Raw genomic sequence first — 8162 nt, 5'->3', positions numbered from 1 at the left:
TGAATGTGATGAAGTATCGAAAACCACCTCAAGCTTTAGTAGACATTGGTCCACATATATCGGAATGAATGAGCTCAAGTACTTCCTTGGCCCTATTGCCCTTAGCCTGAAAAGGCCTCTTGGTCATCTTGCCTTCTAAGCATGACTCACACTTATGAAATGGTTCATCCTCTAGACCTTTAATAAGATCTCGTTGAACAAGAGAATGGATCCTCCTTTCATTGGCATGACCAAGTCTAAGGTGCCACAAGTACGTTTCGTTCATTGAACTTGAAGGTTCCTTTCGTTTCTTTGAAATTTTCGATGTTGTATTGAGTTCTGATTTGCAATTATTAAACTGTGTAGATGTGATTGTGTACAGATCGTTTTCCATGATACCACGACAGATATAAGAACCATCTTTCTTAATAACGCAGTTGTCATTAAAAGAAATCGAATATCCATAAAAAACTAATTTAGAAACTGAAATTAAATTTCGTCTCAAAGAAGGTATCAATAAAACATTCTTCAAAATAAAAAATCTATCACTACTAAAACGCAAATAGACGTCTCCCACTGCAATGGCCGCCACTTTTGTAGCGTCACCCAGCTGGACTTCGATCTCACGATCATGTAGCCATCTTGTCACCTGCATTATGTCAGGATAAAAAAAATATGATCAGTGGCTCCTGTGTTAATAACCCAAGTGCAAGTAGACGTCGATGCCATACATGACTCGACTACTAAAGCTTGGTGCATACCTTTAGCCTTGCCCTTTTTAGGACAGTTTGGCTTCCAATGCCCCTTTTCCCTACACTTGAAACACTTCCACGTAGGCTTCTTATTTGCCCTCTTCTTCTTCTTCCCTTAGCCATCTTGGTCGCTTCTGAGTTCGGTGCCTGCCTTTTTCCTTTGCTAGGCTTAAAGGTAGAGGAACGAGGCGCCGAAGTCATCATGGCCACCTTAGCCTGGACCATAAGGTCCTCCTCCGACTGAAGCTCAGTTAACAGCTCTGCCAAGGTGTAATTCCTTTTGTTCATCTCGAAATTAAGCCTGAACTGCTGGAATCTAGGGGGAAGACTTTGAAGGATAATAGTCACTTGGGACTCGGGATCGATCGTCCCTCCCAAGACCTCAATCTGGTTGAGGTGGCCCATCATCTCGAGGACATGGTCCCTCACAGACGAACCTTCCTTCATTGTCTTCGACATGATACTCCGAAAGGCTTGAGACTTAGCCGTTCGATTCTGAGTACCAAAGAGATTCTTGAGATTCTGCATGATCTCAGCGGCTGTTTCCATGGAAGAATGCTGATGCTTGAGTACTGAAGACATAGAAGCCATCATATAGAACTTAGCCATCTCATTCGCCTTATGCCACCGTTTGTGTGCATCCTTGACTCCTGCCGCAGCATTAGACGCCGGCACTGGAGGTCGCGGGGTTGTGAGTACAAAGATGTACTCATCTGCTGTAAGAACGATGTCCAAGTTTTGTTTCCATTCTATGTAATTTTGGCACTCGAGTTTGTTTTCTTTAAGAATTGCAGAAAGAGGATTGAACGACATCTTGATGATTTGATTTGCACTGTAAAACAGAGTAATTACTATTTGTCATAAACTTATGTAAGATGTTTGATTAGATTACATAAAACTTTTCAAAATCTTACAACTGTAAAATTAAAATTTTGTACCCTCCAGAGGAAGTCAATACGCATTAAAATCTTACAATTTTACATGTCACAACATCGATGAATAGTCCAGAGACCACAGAGTGGCATGGCCGCCTAATGTTGCCTAAGCAAGACCACCTAATTTAGCATTACAGAGTCTCATTTCTACAACACACTCTCATAACAACGCTCATGTGCTGCTAACAAGATCAAGCTATCTCATAAATCCTGTCCGAACTTCTGAATCTCGCAGTTTCTTAGGATTATTGTCCCCACAGAGCAGGTGGCGATAATATTGGAAACCACATTCTAGTTCATACTATTTTTTTTAAGAAGTCCGCCCTCATGAACTCACTATTTCTTAGGATTATTGTCCCCACAGAGCAGGTGACGATAATATTAAAAAAAGCTTCATGAATTGCAGACCAATTGATGGAGATCATATACAAACGTTGATCTCGTAATTATAACTTAGATATTTTAGGTTATGGTTTTTCTTTAATTATCCTTAGCCTTAAGGTAGTTTAAGTCTTAATTAATTTCTGTTGGTATTCCATGTTTAAGATTAGAAAGAGAAGATTTATTATTTAATGTATTCATACATATCTATCCTTATTAGGATTCTAGATATATAAATATTAGGAAACTATTAAATTATTCTCATCCATATCATCTAGGAATAAAATAATAATATTTATTTCCATAGATATAGATAATAATAAAAATATTCCTAAAATCTAGGTAAATCTTCCAAAAAGATTTTATTTCATTAAATAATAATATTTTAATGATATCTTTTAATAAAATAATTAAATAACCATTAAAATAATCTTTCATCGTTATCTCATCGCACGAGGTTTGCACGAACGATGAACGACGAAAATCCGACGAGTTCATCGCTGGAATCCGACGCACATTGCGTATCGACCAGCGGCACACAGAGGCGCGCCTGATCTCAGTCGTGTGGCTCGCACATCGGCTCGTCGGGGTCTTGGCAATTCTCGGCCAGTGAGACGCGCACAGGCGTCGCCGCTCTTGGCCAGCCGCTGACTATGTCTCGGTGCGTTGCGGATTCTCGGCCAGCAGGACGTTAGGTGGCGCAGCTGCTCTTGGCCAGGGGCACGCGCGTTGGCGTGACCCCTCTCGGCCAGCACGGCGCCAGCCGTTCGTTGCCAGTCTTGCCACACCGAGACCCGAAGCTCCCACTGCCTTGGCCAGCTGCACGCACGAAGGCGCGTGTCTCTCGGCCACCGGCTGGAGCCTCGTCTCGGCCAACTTCCGCCTTGGGTTCAGGCCTCGGGGATGTCTCGGCATCTTGGTCGCTCTCGGATGAGCACCGTGCCACGTCTCCGCCCATGTCGATCTCAGCGTGAGCTCTGCCTGAGGCTCGCGGTCTCGACCGACGGCATGCACGAGCCCTCGCTAGTCTGCGCTTCGCCCCGTGATCGCAGCTCCCACGCTCCCACTGTCTCGACATCCCTGTTTCGATCGCGCATGGTGCGATCCGTCTCGTAGCGAGCGCTGACGGATCACACGTCTCGTACGATCGAAAAATTCAAGTTCTTTGATTCGATTGTTCTAGAGTTCAACATGCATAAAAATTATACAGAAACATCAAGAACATGCTTCGTAATCAAATAACACATGCATACATGAATTTCGCGAAATTTAAATCCAAACAATCAGAGCCAAAGGCTGGCTCTGATACCAATTGAAGGGTTAGCAGCGGAAGCGTGCGTTCTAACGGATCACATAATTCTGATCTATTTAGCAGATTATTTAGATAAATTCTATTCGCGCAATTATCACATGTATCTTGTTCATAACTTGAATTCTAAACACGTTTTAGTACAAATAATCCCTAAAACATGCGTTCTACGGAGTTAGCCAATTTACCTCGTTGATTCACATAAGAATCGAAGATGGCTTACGTCTTCTCCACGTGAAGATCTTGAGAACTCGACCTCGGATCTTCTGACTGGTATCCCGGACTGTAGACTGGTATTTGTGTGGGTAAATCTCACCAGTGTACTAGGACTTAAATAATGAAGACAGAAATCTGCTCACGGAGGGAGAGCAATTTTCAATCCTTTCTCAAAGATGAGGGGGACGAAAAATATGATGTGGAAAAAGTGTTTATTCTGTCTCATTTATTCTCCTATTTATATTAAGTCACATACTGGGCCCAGTCAGGGATCTAAGGAGGAATTTGGACATGGCCTCACCCAATTAGCTTTTCACTAATTAAATTGAACTCACAATTTAATACAAGCTTATATTGGAATATTACAAGTAGCCACTACAAAAGTAATATTGCACTACCTTTCCAAATCCGAAATTACAAGTATTCCGGGTTTCCTTTTAGTGTGTTACATTCATTTCCAACGCTTAAGATAGAAACATCCATTAATTAATCAATTTCTGCTATTGACTTAATTAATTAACATATTTTAATCTCCAAGAGTGGACTTAGCAAGAAACTCTTATTTATCATTCATAGAGTAATCAAACTCGAACTAGCTAGGTTCCGAATAATAAAACCCTGTTTTGAGCTCCTCTTGTGGATGTTATCAAACGAGACTCTCCTTACGCACGATTCAACATAATAGAAATCCTAGCACCGCTAGATAATGATCACCACTACCCAATATACCTGGATCGTTGGGTGACGAAAAACCCGCACCTTTGGTAAGTCAAAGTAGTTGATACTCAATATCGTATGCTCAATGTTAATGTACATTGATTAAGAAATTAATTATCAAGACCTCGTCTTTCAGTAGATAGCATAAAGACTCGTCTTGCCGTTTAGATCCAAGTTAGTGCTATACCACACCAACGTTATCTTATTTCAATAAGGCTTAAAAATAATCGGACTGACATTGCAACCTTTCACGATAGGTAGTCTAGGCCTATCTAGGTTGTGAAATTCTTATTTTTCTTTGTTCAGAACTGACCGTGTTACCTTAAATTGGAGGCGGTCCACAACTGGTCTACTAAAACAAAGACTTAGACTTTGTTACGTTCGCTTATACATTTAAATATGCAATAAACATCCATTAAATGTAAAACATAACAACATTATGACAAAATAATCTTTTGCATTTACTTGGAAAATAATAATTAGAGTTTTACAGTATTCAATCACTCGAAAGGTGATTTCTAGTATACAAACCCTAACAGGCACCCCATATCGGTTTAAATATGTAATAAACATCTATTAAATGTAAAACATAACAACATTATGACAAAAATAATCTGTTGCATTTACTTGGAAAATAGTAATTAGAGTTTTACAGTATTCAATCACTCGAAAGGTGATTTCTAGTATACAAACCCTAACAGGCACCCCATATCGGGTAAAAATGTTTGACTTTAGGAATTTCGCCACTTCCCTAGACTCACACGTCCTCATCGCCTTTGCCTCTATTCATTTGGACACATAGTCCACTGCCACTAGGATGTAGAGATTGCCTTCAGAGGATGGGAAAGGTCCCATAAAATCCATCCCCACACATCAAATATCTCACATACAATTATGGGAACCTGAGGCATCTCGTCTCTTGTAGAAATCCCTCCCATAAGCTGGCATCTAGGGCACCTTTTGCAGAACTCATAAGCGTCTCTGTGGATGGAGGGCCAGTAGAAATCGTTGTCAAGTACTTTCCTTGTTGTTTTCTTTGGCCCGAAGTGACCGCCACAAGCTAGTGTGTGGCAGTGGACCAGTACGTCTTCTTGCTCCCATTATGGTATATAGCGTCGGATTACTTGATCCGCCCCCATCTTCCATAGGTAAGGATCATCCCAATAGAAGTATCGGGAGTCGCTCCTGAGTTTCAGCCTCTGGGCCCTTGTAATCTCATCACTTTCGGGCAACTCGCCTGTTACCAAATAATTGGCCATGTCAGCAAACCATGGCTCATGTTGCTTGTGTTGTCCCTTTCCTTGGTTGGCTTGATTAACCCCTTCCACTTAGTTGATCCACTGACGTTCAGATGTTGACTTGATCAGATAGAGATGCTCCTCAGGGAAAGCGTCAGAGATGGCCTCTCCGTTGTCTTCTTGCAAAATTCGGCCCAAATGGTCAGCCACTTTGTTCTCGCTTCCCTTTTTATCCACTGCTTCCCAATCAAACTCCTGTAGAAGGAGTACTCATCTGATTAACCACGGCTTTGATTCCTTCTTTTCAAAGAGGTATTTGATCGCCGCATGGTCTGTATACACTATCACCTTTGAGCCTAGCAGATAAGGCCTGAACTTTTCAAAGGCGTAGACCACCGATAGCATCTCCTTTTCGGTCGTGTCATAATTCTTCTGTGCTTGATTTAGTGTTTTGGAAGCATATAAGATTACGTAACTCTTTCCTTCAATCTTCTGACCTAATACTGCCCCCACAGCACAGTCACTGGCGTCGCACATCACCTCAAAGGGGTGACTCCAGTAGGGGGCGCGTATAATTGGAGAGCTTATCAGTCTATCCTTCAGCAGCTGGAACGCGGCCTTGCAATCATCGGAGAATTCAAACTCCACCTCATTCTGAAGTAGCCTCGTCAGGGGCTGGGCTATTTTGCAAAGTCTTTGATAAATCTTCTGTAAAAGTCAGCATGTCCTAAAAAGGCTCTGATCTCCTTTTGGTTGGTGGGGTACGGGAGTTTTGCAATGACCGCTACCTTCACCTGGTCTACTTCTATTCCCCTGCTCGACACTACATGGCCCAGGACAATTCCTTCAGTAACCATAAAATGGCATTTTTTCAAAGTTTAGAACCAAGTCCTTATGTCGGCATCTTTCCAATACTCTGTTCAGGCTGTGCAGCCCTTGATCGAATGTGTCCCCATATACAGTGAAGTCGTCCATGAATATCTCTATGCAATCCTCTAACAGATCAGAGAAGATGCTCATCATGCATCGTTGGAAAGTACCCGGGGCATTACAGAAGCCAAAAGGCATTCTTCGATATGCGTAGGTGCCGACAGGGCAGGTGAACGTCGTCTTTTCTTGGTCTTCCGGATTCACCTCACTCTGGAACTAACCATTATATCCGTCGAGGAAGCTGAAATATTGCTTCCCTGCCAACTTTTCCAACATCTGATCAATGAATGGCAGAGGGATGTGATCTTTCTTCGTAGCTGCGTTTATCTTCTTGTAGTCTATGCACATTGACCACCCAGTAACTGGCCTTGTCGGAATCAATTCATTTTTCTCATTCTTCACGACCTGGATTCCTTCCTTCTTCGGTACCATGTTCACTGGGCTGACCCAGTTGCTGTCCGGGATGGAGTAGATAATTCCGATCGAGACCAACTTGACAATTTCCTTAAGCACCTCTTCCCTCATGTTGGGGTTGAGCTTTCGTTGTTGGCCGCGGTGTGGTTTTGCTCCTTCTTCCAGTCGGATATGATGCATGCACAAGTCTGGGCTGATGCCAACCAAGTCTGTCAGTTTCCAACCGATAGCCTTCTGATTTCTTCTCAACACTTCCAGCAATCTGTCTTCCTGCCCTTGGGTGAACTGACTGTTGATGATGACATGCTTCGTTTCTTCCTCTCCCAGGTAGGCGTACTTTAGATGTGCCGCAAGTGGCTTCAATTCCTTTGCTGGTTTCGACTCTTCAGTGGGCAGAGGGTTTTCTGCCGCTTTTCTTTCCAGTGGCTTGCCTTGATCAAGCCGCCTCTCTAGGCTGGATACTTGAGCCTTCCTACTTGACCCAGCTGGTCGCAGGTGCTCACAAAAATCCATCATCGCTTTCGTGATGGCTTGGTCATCCATTTCTCCGACTTTCATGGTTGCATACCACTCTGCAACCTCTCTCTCGACTTCTTCATCAGCAGCGGAGTCAGTGAACTACCTTTGCAAGAAATCCTCCTCTAAGTACTCCTGCACTAATGGCTCAGTCACGTCTACTGAGTACACATTCTCGCTGTCAGCTGGTCTTTTCATGGCTTCATCGATATTGAACGTGAACTGTTCTCCATTGAAGTCCAAGCTGATCGTCCCATTACGGACGTCTAGTGCTGGCCGTAGACAGGAACGGCCTTCCCAGTAGGACTCCACTCGACTCCCTTTCTGTTGGCTTTATCATCTTGATTACGAAAAAATCGGCTGGGTACATAAAGTTATTCACCTTTACAATCACGTCCTCCAGAATTCCCTCTGGGTGAATTAGTGTTGCCCACGGTTCAAAAACCGGCGGTTCCGGTTCGGAACTGTCGGTTCCGGTTTTGTCGAAGGTGGAACCGGAACCGAACCGGCAGTTCGAATCCAAAACTGGAACCGAACCGAACCGGTTTCACGGTTCCGGTTCCGGTTCGAAAACCGACGGTTCCGGTTCCGGTTCGGAACCGCCGGTTTTTCCAGCGGTTTAGGCGGTTCCGGTTCGAAACCGGCGGTTTCGCGGTTCGTTTTTTTTTTGTTTTTTTTTTTAATTTGAAATTTGGATTTATATAACAAATTGGAACAAGACAATGTATAATTCAAATAGAAATACGGCGAATAAGGAGAAAATGATATCAATTTT

The sequence above is a fragment of the Salvia splendens genome, chromosome 3, assembly GCF_004379255.2.
Source record: "Salvia splendens isolate huo1 chromosome 3, SspV2, whole genome shotgun sequence".
Classification (NCBI taxonomy): domain Eukaryota; kingdom Viridiplantae; phylum Streptophyta; class Magnoliopsida; order Lamiales; family Lamiaceae; genus Salvia; species Salvia splendens.
The sequence above is the reverse complement of the archived record's forward strand: the minus strand, read 5'-3'. Positions refer to the sequence as shown.